Here is an 18,982-nt window from a genome sequence, read left to right as displayed (position 1 = left end):
GGGCATACAAGGGCATCAAGACTGCATTAGAGTCACGTGGATTTTTTGCGTTTTGAAATATGCCCGGGTACATCATTTCCCAGGTCTGCTGGCTTCCTAGGGACTCTCCGAATGAGTCTGTTTACTGCAGACAGAAATCACTTTAACACCCATCCACAGGCCTCAGCACCAGAAGAGTGTGGTAAGCAGAAACACACAATCTGAGATTCACACAGTGTAGGAAGGGGAACACTGCAAAAAGGGTAACTGGGTAACCGTTCAGCACCTTCTTTTTAGCACTGATCAATTAAATCCTTGGCTTAAAGCATCTACTTGGAATTTTTTAGATTATACAGCTCTTGACCCTGAAATGTATTAGCATGTGTGTGTATGTACGTATGGGATACATGTATAGTGGGGAGAGCAAGCACAGGAATTCCCCACGACAACACACGCACACGGAGAAACACAGCAGCTCACCAGCACCTACAAGTGCCAGCCGGGTACCCAGCCAAGGAGCGTTACCAGTCACCCATCGGGTTACCCATAACTGGATGGCGCCCACAGCATTATTCTCTATGGCAACAGTGGAAAAAGCAGGTTCACAATTAAATAAAATACCCAGACACAAGGTTTAGCAAACTAGTTTAAACGGGAAGCATCAATTACATACAAGTTTTTCAGAGCAATAAAATTAAGTATTAAACAAATCATCTCTACTGAGAATAACAAGATGATGCAAAATCAGCCTGCCCAGAAGACCAGATGTTGCCCCAACAATGGAGATAAGCACTGATGGAAGCGCCTGGCATGTCTGTGGATAGACAACCCTCCCCTCCCCCATGGCTGACGAAAGTAACTCCAGCCCCCAAAGCATTTCATCCCACACAACCTTTTCTGATATTGACAACCATGCGCAATGGTGTCATAAAGACAGATTATTCATGTCGCTACTATCACCCCTAAATTTCTCTTCTTACTAACACAGAGTTCTTGCGAATGTATCTTATCCTTTGTTTCCAGGACTGGGACACAAGCAACGTTTGCAGAAACTCCCAGGCACGCGGCGCCAGGGTCATCTTGGCGAGGCTTCATCAGACCTTCCCAAAGTGGCCTGTGCTTTGCTCTCCCCGGTAGGTTTGCTTGTCAGGCCCAGGAAGAATTTTTTAAATGTATACTGATGCGTGAATTAGTCTGTTAATAAGGCAGGAGGAGAAGGGGGCGACACAGGATGAGATGGTTGGATGGCATCACGGACTTGATTGATAGGAGTTTGGGCAAGCTCCACAAGATGGGGAAGGACAGGGAAGCCCGGTGTGCTGTAGTCCCCGGGGCTGCAAAGAGTTGGACACAACTGAGCGGCTGAGCAACGACAAAGTGCCACAAGCTGGGCGGCCTGCCCAACAGAGACCTACTGTCTCCCAGTTGTCAGGCTTCCCTGTGGCTCAGCTGGTGAAGAATCCACCTGCAATGCCGGAGACCTGGGTTCGATCCCTGGGTTGGGAAGATCCCCTGGAGAAGGGAAAGGTTACCCACTCCAGTATTCTGGCCTGGAGAGTTCCATGGACTGTATAGTCCATGGGGTCACAAAGAGTCGGACAGGACAGAGTGAGCTTCACTTTCACAGTCATAGAGGCTGGAAGACCCAGGTCAAGGTGTCAGCAGGGTGGGGCCCTTTTGTGGGCGGTGAAGGAGAATCCGTTTCAGGCCTCTCCCCCAAGCTTCAGGCAGTCTGCTGACCATCATTGGTGCTCCACGGATTCTGTTGCATTGCCCTGACCTCCGCCTTCATCCTTCATCCTCACAGGGCATTTCTCCCTTGGGTCTATATCCGTATTTCCTCTTTGTTATAAAGATACCGGGCTTACTGAATCAGGACCCATCCGAACAATCTCACCGTAACGTGTCTGCCAAGACCCTATTTCCCAATGAGGTCACATTTTTTGTTCCTGGAGTGAGGACCTCAACATCTCTCTTTGGGGGGACACAGTTCAACCCATAACAATTAGTAATGGTGAAGTGGGCAGGGGAGCTGCTTCCTCAGAAGGGGCTTCTCCCAAGTCAGGCGAACGGTGTGTGGCTGGGGCACTGAGCGTGGGGACCCCTGTAACAGGGAGGACCGTGTTCTTGCCCCCAAGCCTCGTGATGATTAAGGTGGATAAATGGGCAGTGTCTGAGTCCTACAGGCTCTTCTCCAGTATCCTACCTCGCCGCCTTCTGGGCAATGGCAGGCATGCCTTGCTTCTGTCTGAAGTCGCCACGTGGCCTGATGTAGCCGAGGATGGGCTGTGTGCCTTTGCCAGCAGCGTGCCGTCCGCCACACTCCTTGCCCCCACGGCAGGGACGGAGGAAGCGCACCACCCCTATGTGCTGACACCCGGGGGACCCTGGTGACCACACCGAGCCTTGCTCCCCTGCTAACAGATGCTGGACATCTATCCCGAGCAAAACAAATAAATAAGTCTTCATGGTCTAAGCCACGGATTATGTTGCTGCAGCACGACCAAGCTTGAGACAGAAGGGAATTCCCTACTTTGAGTTCATGCTCTCCGCAGTCCTTTGGGTGTCTTTTTTATATGTAAGCAGGGGAGGGAAAGCCCTTTCTCGAGCCCATATAAAGTAACAGGCCTAAATGCAGAATGCTACACCAGTCTAAACCACCAGGCCCCACCCACCAAGAGCATTCAAACTCAACGGAGACATCAAAGCCTGCCAGAGAGCTAGACAGATCCAGTCCCGGGCAGGTCAGCTCAGAGCAAAACTCACTTATTCATGCATTCAACCTTGCGGTGGGTGCAACTTTTAAATTTAAATCCATTGGACTGAGGCAAAATGGACTGAGTGATCTTTTACTTAATTTCAGTCATTGCAATTATTGGTAGGATTTCCCATACCTTTTACTTTGCACTGAATATCTGTTTAAATTTCCTGGAGTGTAAATTTCAGGGGCATTCTAAAATCAGATTGATGAATAATGAGCCACCTAAGATAGTGAGAAGTAGTTCAACCCTCCTTTCTAAGAAACAGTCCCTGCCTCCCCTCTCTGAAGGGCAGAACTGGATTTACCAGCAAACAGACAGCACTTTAACCAGGTTAGAAAACACTCCTTACTGCCAGAAATGAAAGGATGAGGTGGAAAAAGAAGTAGAAACTACTGCTCACATGGATGTACTTACTGCTGAAATTGTAAAATAGACATGTCCATCAACTTTATGTTTCTTAAAATTCTTACTTTTAAAATTGCTTCGATAGGTCAGCTGTAATATACTAAGGGGGGAAAAGGCCTTCCCACCCCACCAGATCCCCCCCACCTTTAAAACAATTTTCCAAAGGTTAGAGGAAACTTTTATTGCCTTGTTTATGAAATGTGACTTTTCTTAACATTGTTTGTAGGCCTGGAGCGCAGGAGGAGGACTCATTCCCTAAAGATGAAAAGAGATGGTATGAGATGAATAAGAGAAACCTCACGTACAAGTTGAGAGGAAAACACAGTGAGAAATGTGCCACAGAGTGGCCGGGGTCACAGAAGAATAGACAAAAGCCACTTCAGAAGGTTTCAGGATTCCCCACAGCAAAGTCAAGCTAGTATATTTCACTGGAGGTCCCACCACTGGCACTGGGGTCATTCCATCCAGATTAAAGGAAAAAAAAAAAAAAAAGAATTATAGCAGAGTTCAGGAAGAGGCACATAAGTGGAAAGTGGTTAATTATGAGGTGAGTCATTTTCTGATTATCCTTTAACACCAAATTTCACTGTTCATCTTTTCGATGCTTCTCACATATGTAGCAGAGAATACAAAGTGATTATCTCCGGGGGATGGGACTTCAAGGTATTCTGATTTGTTTGGTTTTACTTCTGAATTTTCCTACAATTAACATATATTAACTGTGGTTGAATGAGGGAAAAAATGAGAAAATAATCTGAAAGGACTATTTCTCAGCTTCGCCCTCATTTCCAATTGCCTCTGCCTCTCTCTCCACTCCCCCCACCCATCACCTCCCCACTGTGAGTTCCTAGTGAAAACACACTAGCAGCTTTCTAGAAAAGCTTTAGGAAGTTAGCCTGTCTTACACAATTTTTCAGCCCCCAGAGATCTCTGCCTTTTTAAACTGTTCATGCTCATGAGGTTTTTGTGGCAAGAGAACTGGAGCAGTTTGCCATTTCCTCCTCTAGAGGACCACAATTTGTCAGAGCTCTTCACTGTGACCCGGCTGCTCTGGGTGGCCCTGCAAGGCAAGGCTCATAGCTTCACTCAATCATGCAAGCCCCGTGGCCATCAGAAGGCTGTGCTCCACGGCAAACCTAGACAACGTGTTAAAAAGCAAAGGTATCAGTTTGCTGACAAAGGTCCGTCTAGTCAAAGCTATGGCTTTGCCAGGAGTCATGTGTGGATGTGAACACTGGACCATAAAGAAGGCTGAGCGCTGAGGGACCGAGGCTTTCAAATTGTGGTGCTGGAGAAGACTCTTGAGAGTTCCTTTGACTGCGGGGATATCAAATCAGTCAATTCTAAAGGAAATTAATCCTGAATAGTCATTGGAAGGACTGATGCTGAAGCTCCAATACTCTGACCACCTAGTGTGAACAGCTGACTCATTGGAAAAGACCCGAGGCTGAGAAAGATTGAGGGCAGGAGGAAAAGAGGGAGGCAGAGGACAAGATGGTTAGATGGCATCAGCGACTCAATGGACACGAGTGTGAGCAAACTCTGGAAGATAGTGATGGACAGGGAAGCCTGGCGTGCTGCAGTCCATGAGGTCGCAGAGAGTCGGACACGACTGAGCGACTAAACACAATAGGCTTAGGCCTATTTGTGCCTCCTAAGTCCTTCCCACATCTGGTCCCCCTAAACTGCCTCTCTGGAGCGCCCGCCAGCTCCTCTTTGTTTACTCAGATTAAAGTATTAAGGCTACAGCCCAGCTCAGACTTTCCTGCTTTCTCTACCTGGTACCCTTTCCACGGCCCCTGCTAAGAAAGCCTCGCTCACCCGGCCAGCCTCACGGGTCTTTTCGTCACACAGGAGGCCAGGCAAACAATGACAGTGTAAACACAGAGACACACCGAGTGCCCTGCAGACTCTGCTGGAAGGGAGGCCTGTTCTCAGAGCCTGCTTCGGGCATGGAGGGTGTGGAATCTTGCCAAGAACACTCGGCCCAGCTTAGAGGAAAGACTGAGAAATTCAGAGGCTTTCCCTCCACTCGAAGCCTATGAGTTTCACAACTTACAGTGTATACAATGCGGTCTCTTCTAAACAGACTCTCACATATGTACCACCTGGCCCTTTATAGGAAAAATCTGCTGACTCCTGGTAGAGAGCATAAAACAAACTCTTATTAAATCAAGCAGAGTCAGCCGCGTCACGTATCGTGGTCCACATTCTGCCAGAACCTGCACCGGACAAAAAATCCTGCTGACACCCTAGCGAACAGCGTCTACACACCCGCTTCACCCACCCCTCCAGCCCTAGTTCTCTGCTCACCCACACACCTAATGACCTACACAGGCTGATTCACCTGAGATTTTTCTCTCCTCCTCCAAGGCCTCCTGTTGGAAGGACCTTCTCTGCCTTTGGCCCTACGTATTCTTCAAGATCCCACTCCCTCCTCTGTTCCTTTGCAGGCTTCAGGCGACCTCGATGGTGAGAACTGGGGCTATTCACCCACCTCTGTGTCCCTCCTGAACTCTTACCTCCGTAACTGTACCCACTGCCTTGCATGCATCTTTTCCATACATTTTCCACTTTCAGATCTTTCCCGCCTCTCCCCAGACTGGAAGCTCCCTGCGGGCAGGTGCCAGATGACTCTGAACTCCCTCACCTGAACTAATGAACATTTTTAAAGTTAAAGAAGCCCAAGTATATACCTGCCGTGTGAACAGTTGATTCTGAAAATCTGTCTTCGAATTCCAAATTTTTCAGCTTCGCTTGAGAGGAAACAGATAAACAGAGAGGTCTGATGGCAGAGATGGAGGGAGCGGGTAGAAGACGGGTCAGCGAGGGGCTGGCAGGGAGCGGGTGGAGGGCATCCTGGCTGAGCCACGGGGATGAGGGTCTAGACAAGGGTGTGGGACCAGGGATCGTTTGCCGGGCGATGGGCGGACGGATTCAAGAGATGCATAAGGTGAGAGATGCGAACAGACTGACCCTGCGGTAAACGAGAGGCACTGGGGGCTAGCAGAATGTGAGAGGGGGAGATCTGAAGCTCCCAGGATACCACTTCGGGGCAGCGATGAGGACGATGGATCAGGAGGGTCAGTCTGGAGACACTTAACAGCCTGACCAGTCAGGTCACCACTGACCTGAATGAGAGGCTGGCCACAGCAGTGGTGGGGGCAAGTCGGGAGGGGCCCTGCAGGGGCCGAAGGGGCCGGCCTGACCACCAGGTGAGTGTGGGTGGAGCACAAGGGGCCTCCGAAGTTTCTGATCTTCCAGTGGCTTTGGCCATACTGAGAGGTCAGACCCCAGCTCCAGACCAAACTGCATATATACTGTGAGTTGCAAAACACAGAGATTTCCAACCTGTGTAATGGAGAGACTGCCTCTCTGAACCTCATGGGCGTATCTGAGGGCCAACGCTCTCAAAGAAGTAGACAGGATTGTGGACACACTGCATTTTTTTTGTTGTTGTTGTTTTGAAAAAGAAAGCATACTTGATATTTCTCCAACAACAGCTTTGCAGCTGAAAATAACTAAGCTAGGGAGAAAATATTCCCAGGTTTTCAGTTTTGAGTGAGGCATCATTCAACATCTCAGCCTAAGATTTCTCAAAGCGGGTCATGGACCACCTGCAAGGGCATCACCCATGATGCTTATAAACACTGAAGTTTTTGACCTTAACCTACACGCAGCCAATTTAACCAATGAAGATATAACAATCATCGAGAAGTAGTTAGAAATAAGCTGGCAGAGTATGCCAATGGATTTCACACAGCATACACAGACTCTCCAAACATAAAACATAGTGATAGCGTATTTTATCTCACACAGGTTATATGTTTAAATGTATCTTTGTGGTCTTCATAGCTGTAAAAGGTTAAAAACAATAAAAATGAAGTTCAGGCGAATGTTGGCAGTCTCAGAAGCAGCCTTGGGAGCAAAGTTTAAAAGCCACAGGTTTGAATTACCTCTTTTATAAAACCCACTGAGAAACAAGCCAAAAATGCAAACGTAACCAATGAGCTGGCCAATAGTCAGTATCTAGCAACTACTACTGGATGACGACAACTGTCATTAACAAGTCAAGATCCACCACGTGAACAAGAGGCCTGGTCCCCAACCCTTCTTTTCACTGCTACCAGGCTTCCCAAACCAACCTGACATGCCCAGAGGAAAACGACCCCAGCCACAAGCTCCCACCCCAGGACCTGCAGCCTAGAGCCAGTTCTCTGCTGCATCAGGGATTGTGTCAGAATTACCATTCTCTATTTCATCTGTTGCTTCTATTTTCACCAAAGCATTTTTCTCCCTTTCCCCTTCTTAACACTCTCTCCTCTCTCCCAGAAGGGAACCCACATGATCCAGAATTCAAACCTCAGCCCCCAGGGCAAAGTGGGCTCAGCGATGCCAAGGCTAACGTGCCTCCCTTTCAATAGACAAGTCCCCTTTCTCCTCCTTGTCCAGCGCTCTTAACCCAGACCTGCCATAAATTCCCCCTTATGACCTGGCTGCCCATCTGCAAAGCAAAAAGCCAAGGGTAGGACAGCCAACATGGAGCCTGGCACTAAGAAATACATACTCTCCAGGGGAAAAAACCAACTCTCTTTAGACAGAAATGTTTAACAAGCAGCAGGACATGGTGTACCCCAGCAAAGTGCCTACGCACAAGGGTGTCAGAAGTGGTGAGCATGGACACTCAACGCATTTCACAGGCAGGGCCCACCTTAGGCACAGCTCAGACCAAAGATGTGGGTCTTTATATCTAATCACTGAAGCCCGAAATCTTTCTCAAGCCATCATCTGGGAGGTTGGGGGTGGGCTGGGGTGGGGTGGTGGTGGCGGTGTGTGGATGGACTATCATACTTTCTCTAGTAAGCATTTCATCAGGAATAACAGCATAATCAACCACACTTGTACAGCACATTATCATCGCCAGAGCTCTTACAGCGATCTCATTTATTCCTTACAGAAACTCGAACGTGCGTGCTGTCACTTAACAAATAAGGAAGTGGGCTCAGAAAAGCGACGTGACCAAGGGTCACAGAAACTGCCAGCAGAGACAAAGGGCCTTAAATCGAGTGCTCTATTTATTTAAAACACTCCAGCAGGGCTATTTTTAAAACTGCAAGCAAAACCTCAACACAAGGCCAGATTTTTTTTTTTCCTTGCTACTGGACTTGAACAAGAATCTTTAACAAAACATTAGCGTGAAAAAGTGTCAAAAGAGGCCAAAGAGTTAACCTAACCAGTTGCTCCCACAGGCACGGGCCCACACACACCATGGCGCCAGGCGGCTGAGCCTCGTCACCAGGGACATCAGCGGCCCCCAGGTGATCGCAGGGTGCAGCGGGGTGGGGGCCTCTGCCTCGTAGGGTGGTCCCAGCCTTCTCCAGGTGAGGTCAGGGCGCGGGCGGGGGCTGTGGCCCCGAGGCCACAGTGGCAGAAAGGCTGGTGCTCCTCTGTTCAGGTCAGCTGCTCGGCCGTCAACACTTCTCTGCGACCCCAAGGACCGCAGCACGCCAGGCCTCCCTGTCCAACCCCAGCTCCCGGAGCGGCCCCCCGAGGTGGAGGTGGTTCAGGCCACGGCCAGAGGACCTGCTGACAAGGGTGCCAGACGGCGGTTCCCCCCAAAACGAGCACGCGCACAGCTTCGTGTGCCAGATGTGCAACTAGGGCTTTGTGTCTTTCCAAGTCACTCAAGAAACATGACATTCCCTTCATGTCAAATCTGTTTTGGGGGGCGTATGTGTATGTGGTGTGTAGTGGTTAATCACATGGCATGAAGTTGTGTGTGTGTGTGTAGTGGTTAATCACACGGAATGAAGTGTGTGTGTGTGTGTGTGTGTGTGTGCAGTGGTTAATCACACGGAATGAAGTGTGTGTGTGTGTGTGTGTGTGTGTGTGTGTGTGTGTGCGCGCGCAGTGGTTAATCACACGGCATGAAGAAAATCCACCGAAGTGCGCGGGTGTGCTCATAGCTGACATCATTTGTTGTGATTTTAAACGTTAACAGATTTTGCTTTAGAGCAAACTTTAGGTAAGTGGTATGTAAACGCGGATCAAATGACTGGGGAAACTAAACTGATTCCACTTACTGAGCACATACTAAAAAAATAACAAAGCAAGACACACCTTACCAACTGCTACGGCTACAAGGGCCTATGGGACAAGGTCAATGACATTTTCCTGGACCCTGAAATTCACTAGCAACTCAGGAGAAAATGAAGACCATCATCCTGTATTAGGCCATTTTTATATTATTTGGAAGAGGTCCTTCACCACCACTTACTAAACTAGATTTTAACAACTGCATCTTGGTTGGCAAGCCCTAGGTAAAGACCACCTCCCTCAGTGCCACTTCCAACAGCATGATGGGTTTCCTTAAACTACACGTATCTCTTCCCCCTTCGAACTGAACAACTCCGTTCCCAACACCGAGACGCCCACTCGCTCGGCTCGTCGGGGCCACTGCAGTTGCCTCTCAGCTGTCTAAGCCAGTGTATCCCTGAGCTATGCGGTCAGTCCGTCCTGTGCACAGCGGCCCTCCTCCAGCTTCCGGGAAGAGCAGCTGTCTGAGCCTTTCACCCCACAGCCTGTGGGGCTCACCTACATGAGGCGGCTCTGATGACAAGCAAGGGTTAAACCCCATGGCTGAGTGTTAAGTAAAGGAGCTTATCTGTCGCAAAAAAAAAAAAAAAAAAAAAAATCCACCCAGAAGTTTAGGGGCTCAAAACCACCAGAGCCATTTAGATGGTCCATCCAGGCTTTGTTCACCTGTCGGGCACTTTAGTGGGGATGATGGAAGGCTGGAACTTTTCTCCATGTGGCTAACGTGGGCTTCTTCATGTGTCAGCTGGATCCTGGAGGCACACACTCCCCAAAGGCAGGAAGCAGAAGCTGCCAGGTCTTTTAAAGACTAAACGTCGAGGGAGCCCAGTGTCCCTGCCTCTGCGTTCACAGTGCTGGCCAATTCCAGGGGAGGGGAGACACACCGCCTCGTGATGAGCAGGGGCGGCGACCCCAGCAGCCACCCTTATCTTCCACGCAGTCTTCTCATGTTTTCTCGAAGAAGGATGTGTGCCTACAATCTCCTGGACTTAACCAGAGTCAGAATGAAATCTGCACTGAAGGCCACACAGCCAACTACCACTGTGGTCCGAAAATGGAGCACGTTGCCAACAGGAACTTACTGAATGGATAGATACATTAGCCCAACTCGTTACCAGGTCATAAAGCCCTATCTACAACACCCAACCATCAACAACCGTACGGGGTCCCGAAAATGGAAACAAACAAGACCAGCGTACACTTCTCTGCCCGACATTTCGAAAGTGAAGATGGACTCTAAAGACACATAAGGAAATCTTTATGACCTCACACATTCCTACCTGTCCTGTCTTTAGGGATCTCAGCAGAGGCTAAATATGCGGCACAGAATTTAGGAAAGGAAATAAGAACTGCCTTTTGGGGGGAAAGGGAGTTTGAGATTAGCAGACATAAAGTACTATATCCTATGATGGATTATCAACAAGGTCCTATTGTATAGCACAGGGAACTATATTTAATATCCTGTGATAAACCACAATGAAAAACTATATGAAAAAGAATGTAAATACATATATAACCAAATCACTTACTGTACAGTAGAAATTAGCACAACACTCTAGATTAATTCAATAAACAAAAAAACTTTAAGCACCTTCCTATCAACTTTAAGAGCAACAGGGACAGCGTAAAGGGACAGAGTATATAATTAAATAGTTCATCCCACTAGGGGGATTGTAAGTGAAAAAATATGGGCGAGCCCTGTAAATGAATGGTTACTCAAGAGAGCCGCTTTGCTTAACCATAGCCCAAGCAGGCTTGCTTATCAACAAAACCATGCCACAGAAGCACGGGACATGCCCCCAGACAACAAAACAATGGAGACACGCATCCTGCCAGTGAGCTCAGTAGGTTAGGGATCCCTAGAACATGCTCTCTGCACACATAAAAGACAGTAATTTGTGGACCTGGCTTGACCACACAGGGATAGTAAAACTCCCCTGCTCAACCTGGAGGAGGAGCTAGTGATGGACGCATGATGTCCACTCAAGAAAGAGGAAGGTGTTCTTCTTCCCCGCCCCTCTTCTCCTTCGATTATAAAACTGTATCCCCAGGAGTGATCTCGGGGCCTGGCACCCTCCTGCCCACCTGCCTGTGAGCCTCACAAGCGTCCTATTCTAACAAATCACTTCCCAACCCTCACTTTGCCTCTCGCTGAATTCTTTTCTGCGCTGAGACATAAAGGACTGTGGTACTGGAGGCTCTTCAGTGCCCCCGAAATGACACCCAAATGGTTTGCAGAGGCACACTGGAGTGAGGGTTAGGGTTAGACCCTTTATACATCTCAAAAGTGGTATCAGATGCTAAGTGCTCTTCCTCCAGGAAGTCAGATGACCTGTACTTTTAAAAACTTTTTTCCCCCTAGGCTCCAGAGAAACTGGATCAAAACTTGACTTTTTTTAATCTACCAAGGTGCTTCCACGTGACCTATGGACAGGACACAGCCTCTGATGTGAAGGTGCTGGGGTCCGGACTCCTCTTCAATGCCCCGAGGACCCCCACCCACTTCCCTCTCTGCACTCAACGTCACTGTGATCCCCTTCAGCTCCCCCAGCTCCCTTCTCGGGACCTCTGCGAGCAGGAGAGCAGGTTTCTTCTGCCCGCACGCTTTTCCCCCGCAGCTCACCCATCAGACCCAGCCACAGTCAGCCACTGAGAGGGCTTCTCCTGACCACCCTTCTTCACTCAGGCCTCCCCATCACTCTCTCTGTCTCAGCTCCTGTTTACCTCCTTTGGCATATTTCTATAAATGCTCACTTCATTTAGTATCATCTTTTTACTAGCATAGCTAGAGTACCTGGAACGTAAGCCCCCCAAGAGCGGTGGCCACGTTTCTCTTAGAGGACACCTGCATCTCCAGAACTGCATCTGGAAGGTCAAAGGGATTCAGAAGGGTCACAAATCCTCCCTGAGCTTCAGGTTCATAAAGGAAGCAACAACATGCAAACCACAAACCTCTCTGGAATTAATTAATTTTTTTTGTTAAAGGGAGGAAGCTGCGTTAAATAATATTAATTTCCTGCCAGCTTCACCACTGAATTATAGCTGATTCCACAGCTGTTACCTAGAGACTTGGGTTTAGTAAATAGTTACTATTTAATCAGTTAAAGATTTGTTTTCTAGTGTCTGATTTCCAATAAATTCAACACTGCAAAATCTTAACATAAATAGAGATTTGTCTGGGGTAAAACACTATCCCTAATCTTATATTACATTTTAAGTATCTTAAAGGCATATAAGAAAAGTCTAATATATGAAAAAATCTGAAGTAATAAAGTCTTTATATTTTTCATACACTGGAATTTATCTTCTATACCAGGGATGATGTCCGATCTATAACAAACTGCAGTCCTATGTTTGAAGTTGTAATTTGCTGACAATCTCATTTCAAGCACATCCAAAATTAGCAACTAATTCTTTACACACACTTTATTAATAGACTCCTGAAATTCAAAGATAAGAGAGAAGCACGCTCAGTGTGAAGTAGGGAAAACATATAAAAAGAAGAATAAAGGCTCATTTTAATACAACTGTTATCAGATAAACACAATCAATGAGGTTAACTCAGTTCCCACACTTTTATCCTATTCAACAGCAAAAGACACAATATGCGCAATTACATAGCTGTTGATAAAGTTACTTGATATAATCAACTGTACATCATGGTTTATAATTTGGTTTTCATACTTTACAGAGCTAAAGGGTGACTTTTAAATTTTGACAACTGTTTGGATTTAATGAAAATCAGAAAGAACTTTCCCAGAAATACATCTAGGGGAAAGGCAGCCACTATTATAAAGAGATCTTGGTTTGGCCTTTAAAAAAGAGGAGAATAAATCATTTTTGCTACACACCAGAAACTAAAACAACATTATAAATTAACTATAGTTCAATTTTTTTAAAAAAATGGAGAATAAACCATCAAACCCTTGAAAGTCCTTAAAGTCTGAAGTTGCCGACACCTGGTAGTTTAGTGACTCATAAAATCTTTTCTAAGAAAACTTTTCATTGATTCTTTTTCATGGTTCTTCCATACAGTCCAGTAGAAAATTCATTAACCCTAAAAGGATAAGCACAAAACCCAGACAGCAATAACAAGTAAGATGAACCGCAAATGTGCGCACGAACATAAAAGCAGATGACAGGTTTGCTGGGCGGGCACCCAACCCCTAAATACCTGTGAAGAACTTACATCTCCTTCAGATGGAATAATTATAAAAAGAACTCACACTGATTAAGCACTAATACACTACATGCGCCAAGAACTGTGCTAAACAGCTGGCACAGATTCTATCCCACTGAATTCTAAAATCTTAAAATAATCTGATTCCAGACATGCTCCAAGGAAAAAAAAGAATAAAATGGGCAAAGGGACTGGAAAGACAAAAGACAGATCACATGCTTTATTCAAAAAGAATGACTCAAATCCTTACTCTCAGCCTATTTACAGCCTCACTCTATATACAATCCTAACCAGCTTGCCTAAACACCTGCTGAGTCCTTAGCAGGTAAAAGGAAGGCAGGTCACTATACAGATGGCTATAAAGAGTAATTGATGAGCAAGAGAGATGGGAAATCAACATAAGCAGCAAACTAGTCCCAAAGATCATGGGCGTCTTGAGAGCGTTAATGATGATGCAAAATGTATTACATATCTTATTAAGCCCTGACGGCATTATTAAGAAAAACTTCCATAAAGAATGACTACATTATACAATAATCCTTTGCTGTGCGGTTAACAGTCAAGGACAAACAAGACAAGCATGGAGCTATGCTTGGAATGCTCTCCTTAAGACGCGTGAAAAGGAGTGACAAGCGTGCGAACTATCCTTGGAGAGTCCACCTGTAAGACTCCCGGCCGCAGCTGGAGAGAATACTCCGTGCACTGGATGCGGCGGGCTTCCCACATGGCCCAAGTAGGAAAGAATCCGCCTGCCAGCGCAGGAGACTCAAGAGACATGGGTTTGATCCCTGGGTTGGGAAGATTCCCTGCAGGAAGAAATGGCAACCCACTCCAGAATTCCTGCCTGGAAAACTCCATGGATAGAAGAGCCTGGTGGGCTACAGTCCATGGGGTCACGAAGTGTCAGATACAATACTTGAACACACCGGGTGTAGCAGGAACAGCCGTGGTTTGGGCATCAGGCCTCCTGGCATCAGAGGCTCTGAGACCCTCTCCCTGTACGCCTTTGGACAAGCCGTACGCTTGCTTGTTTAAAACATGAGACACTGGTGCAGCTAACCTTAAAATTGTCTTGCATTTTTAATATTCTGCTTTTAAACATTACAGGGAAGAAAGCACCTATTACCACTTCTCTGAAATTCATGAAGGCTTGATGCCTTGTCAACACTTCCAAGAAGTGGAGTTTTCAAAACCACAAAAATGCACTCAGTTAATATTTACAGAAGGAAGATAACTTTCATTCCCTGGAGAAGAGTCACATTTGCAGGTAAGATCTAACAGGGCAGACCGGTCTTGCCTGCCTAGAATTGGAACCCCACTTTCACTTGCTTGTTGCAGTTTGAAATGGAGGAGAAAATTATTGCTTTCATTTCGAAGCAATTTAGGGAGAGAAATTTTTCTCCATGTAAGTTGCAAATATCCCACTTGAACACAACTGTTGCTCTTAACAAACAGGCCTCCTTGGAAAGGAAATTTACCTTGTGGACTAAGCCACAGAAGGACACCCCACTTCCAGCATGAGCCACCACACAGACAAATGTGTATTTGGAGGGGGGTGATGAGGACATATAAGAATAAATGCACTAAGTCAGTATTTACACCAGGGGTGATTAATTAACTCCAAGCTGAGATTAAGGTGGTCACCAGCATTAACTTCTTAAACTAGTTGTTCTCAACCCTGGCTGCACTTAAGAGTCACCTGGGTGCCACCCCCCGCTCCCAACAATCCCCCACTCCCAGCCATGGGGTCCTTTAATGAGCTGGATAATCGCATCAACGAGGTTCTCCTTATCAAATTGGCATCATCCTTGGCAGATTCCATTCTGTTAGGAGTCTGCCTATGAATAGGCAGAAAGAGCAATACATTAAAAGAAAATGGAAAAACCTGATGGCCAGTGGCTTCTGCTGGACAGAAGGTTAATGTTAATACTTAATTCTTCCTGCTGTGTTGAACTATTTAAATCCCATTCTGAATGCAGGGTGTGGAGAGAAAGGGAAAAAAAAGGAGGCCCTCAGTAGGCCTGGAAATGCTTCTGAGAACCTAGGATAATTTTCTGAGTTGTGAAGCAATGGCTTTTTAAGCTGCTATCCTGCAGATAAAGACCATTTAGTCCTGTCCCGCCCTCAACACGATCGACCTTCCCTGCCCCTCCACCACCAGCCCCCCCCGCCCCAACCCCCCCTTCAGGGAAGTCTTCCCGCATCTGTTTTGCTTGGCAACACACACCAGCATTCCAACACAGGCCACCTGGCCACGGAGACAAGGTTGCAACACATTCATGTGGCAAAATAAGAAACCTGCTCAAGAGGAAAAACTATCTGCACGAAGGGTTCTGGGAGCACAGATCAGCGGACTGCAGGGCTCCGCTCCGCAAGGGAGGCGCCTCCGAACCACTTGGTACCCTGCCCCTGACCCCTTCTTCCTGGTCGTGAGGCTGAGACACTGTTCCCAGGCCTGCTCTCTCTAATGGAACTTTCCACTCTCCGAGGCCTCGGTCGGCTCCTCCAAACCCAGCACCTCTGCACAGGCCTGAGGAGGTTGGTTCCGAGAAACGAGGAGAAATTGGCGGGGGCCACTTTCTGATGCCTTAGGCAGGACATCAACACAAAACACTGGCGCTTGGTATTATTTCCCTTTGTTTCAACCCACGTTATCAGGGAAACTGTAGCTGAGACAAAGGAGCATCAATTTCCTTAGCAGCGACTTAAGAATGCTCTCCCGGGCTCACGTCTTCTCCCTGCACCGAGGCTGTGACCGTGTTTCAAGGCCTCTGTCCATCAAGGAAGCACACGATGAACCAGAGAGCAAAAACAATGACCTCAGAAACCGGGGAAAACAGATGCAGCAAGCAAGCCCTGCTCCCGGACACGGCTTCTGGAAGGCCTGCCTCTCTCTGGGGGTGAGGCCTGCAGGCTAAACGAGCTATTTTAAATGCTGCGGATCTGCTCTGCAGCCCACACATTACTCATCAATGGACAATATGCCTTACAATAAATGCAATCTGCAAATCAGGAGCAGACTGCCTGTGCAAAAGTGCAAAAAATAAACCCACCCACATCCTGCCGTGACACAGGCAGCAGAAAGCCTCTCAGAAGAACACTTGCTTAAGGAGAATAAAAGCTTCCCATTTTCCAGGCCCTGCACCACCACAGGAACGGTCCCTGGTACTAAGGTCTGACGGTCTGAGAACCAAGGCTAGGTGAACTAGCCTGAGAAAACGCATGACTGTTCCGAGGTTCTAGAAGAGGAAACGCAGCCAAGGCCCGGGCTCTGCCCATCCTCTAAGGGGACGGGCGCAGCTCTGAGGCCTCCCTCTTTCCGCCTGCAGCCCCCGTACAGGAGCCGGTGCGGGCCCTGAGGATGTAAACAGGATTGCACCTGCCGTCAGCAGCCTCCTCCCTCCGTATGACACCCACGCCACCACCACGGGCTTCGAGGCCTGGACATCCTGGCCCTCTGCACCCACTTCAGCCCTGTTCACCTCCACACCCGTCCTCCTACCTCCAGCCAGGTGCTGACAGAATAGGTCTGTGGAAGGCAGGCAGGTAGGAAAGGAAGGAATTCACTCAACTCCACATTTGATGGCAAGAGAGGAATTATTCATGCTGATCACCACACGCCCCCTATACCCCACCCCGCCACCAATTCTTCAACAACCATTCACATTAAGAAACAACAGGTTGAAACTTGCTAACTGTGATCAAGGGATTAAAATTCTTGGGCAAATACAGAAATCACATCACTAGTGGTTTCTACCTTCAGTCTTTCAAAACTTGGCTCCTCCCGCTGACCCACTGAGACAAATCCAGGTCATCTTTCCAGATCTGGTTCCAATCTTCCCCTTCCATGACATCACTTCTGTCCATCGTGACCCACAGCGTTCTGTCCTGTGTGTAAACATGCCTTAATGGTTGGAATCTAAGAGGCTGGGAAGACTGGTCTGTAGAACTTTCTGTTCAGCGGATAGGACAGCTCCGATGAGGCATGTGTGCCCAGCAGAAGCACTGACTCAGGAGATCAGACACAGAGCAAGCACTGGTACCCGCCACAGGCAGCGGGCGACAGAATGCTCACAGCACTTCGCACGCTGCACATTCAAAGATAATTACTGCACGCTTGTGAGACACAAAGAATATTCTCAAGTGTGAAAATAACACCCTCAGTTTCCTCATCTTTAAACTGGAAGGGTTAGGGTTAAGGTCTACATAATTCTTAAGGAAACTCACATCTCTAAGTCGATAAACATAAAACAAGAAACGACCCTTGCTGCACATACCTATCAAAGGAGAGTGCCAGCCTGCAGGGCACAGGAGCATTTCCTGCTAATATAATTTCTACCGAGGGTTTAGGCAGGCCCTTAAGCGCACTGTGTTTATATAAAACTATTTTCAGCACTTTGCCCTTTGCTACAGCATCTGGGTATCCTCATAATATATATGTGAACTTGCAGATGATTATATCAGGATTTTTTAAAAAATGGCTTCTACTATAAAAGACTGAAAGTGAAAAAGTGAAAGTTAGTCACTCAGTCGTGTCCGGCTCTTTGCGACCTTGTGGACTGTAGCCCACCAGGCTCCTCTGTCCACGGAACTCTCCAGGCAAGAACACTGGAGTGGGTTGCCATGTCCTTCTCCAGGGGATCTTCCCGACCCAGGGAGTGAACCTGGGTCCCCTGCATTGCAGGCAGATTCTCTACCATTTGAGACAAGAGGTTAACAAACTTAAATACTGAAATTACATTAACGTGTTTAAAGTTATACTACAATTAGGCATCTCTTTTTTCAAATGGAAAAGCATGATCACCGAGTGCACACTGAATAGATACTAAGCTTAAGGTGCTTTTACTCTTGAGAAAGATACTATAAAGAAGCCAGAATGAGGCTGTTAGGATACAGTGTTCAACCCAGCCCAACTCCTTAGGAAAGTTGAGAGTCCCACAGCAGACCTCCCAGCCTGAAAACCTCTCTGCTTTGAAGACGCGCTAGGCTCTCTGGCTGGAGCTTAGGACATGTGTTCCAGTTTTTCTACTCCATCTTGACTTTTCTACTCTGCTCAGTTTTTAAATAATCGGACCACAGCAGCTTTTCTGTCCTCCTTGAACAAATACCTAGCCGGGTATTTTATAAGAAAATTGGAAAAAAAAAAAAAAAAAGCCCTCAACAAGTATGATAATGAAGCTTTAAAAAGTCACTCAAGGAGCTGGATGAGTTATGACATATGTGGGTCATTAAATATATTTTAAAAGTTTGTCAGTTCTGGATTATCCCACAGAGAGTAAGAATAAAAAACTATGCATCTATCAAACTGTTTGAATCCTCACATACCTAATATAATGACATCCCTACCCTGTCTGAACCTCCCAGAAAAAGGTAAGCAACAAAAGATCACGGATTAAAAGCAGATTCCTCAGAGTTATTAGATGACAGATGTAAATGCCACCTAACTTGCCCTGATGTATAAAATGAGGCCCCCAAAGAAGGCTATGTAAATTCTGAAAGGCAAATTCACCTGGGTAATTGCTAGTCTTCTCCCCCCTGGAGGGACTTTCTGCTTACCATG

At 47.1% G+C, this 18,982-nt stretch overlaps 1 protein-coding gene across 15 annotated transcripts in view; it reads right to left on the bottom strand.

The window, feature by feature from the left end:
• Positions 1–18,982, bottom strand: part of NEDD4L (NEDD4 like E3 ubiquitin protein ligase) — a 370,632-nt gene that overhangs the window by 123,304 nt on the left and 228,346 nt on the right. The window lies entirely within an intron of this gene.

The sequence above is a fragment of the Ovis aries genome, chromosome 23 (genome assembly GCF_016772045.2).
Source record: "Ovis aries strain OAR_USU_Benz2616 breed Rambouillet chromosome 23, ARS-UI_Ramb_v3.0, whole genome shotgun sequence".
In the NCBI taxonomy this organism is placed as follows: Eukaryota; Metazoa; Chordata; class Mammalia; order Artiodactyla; family Bovidae; genus Ovis; species Ovis aries.
This window is presented reverse-complemented; position numbering and strand designations above follow the sequence as displayed.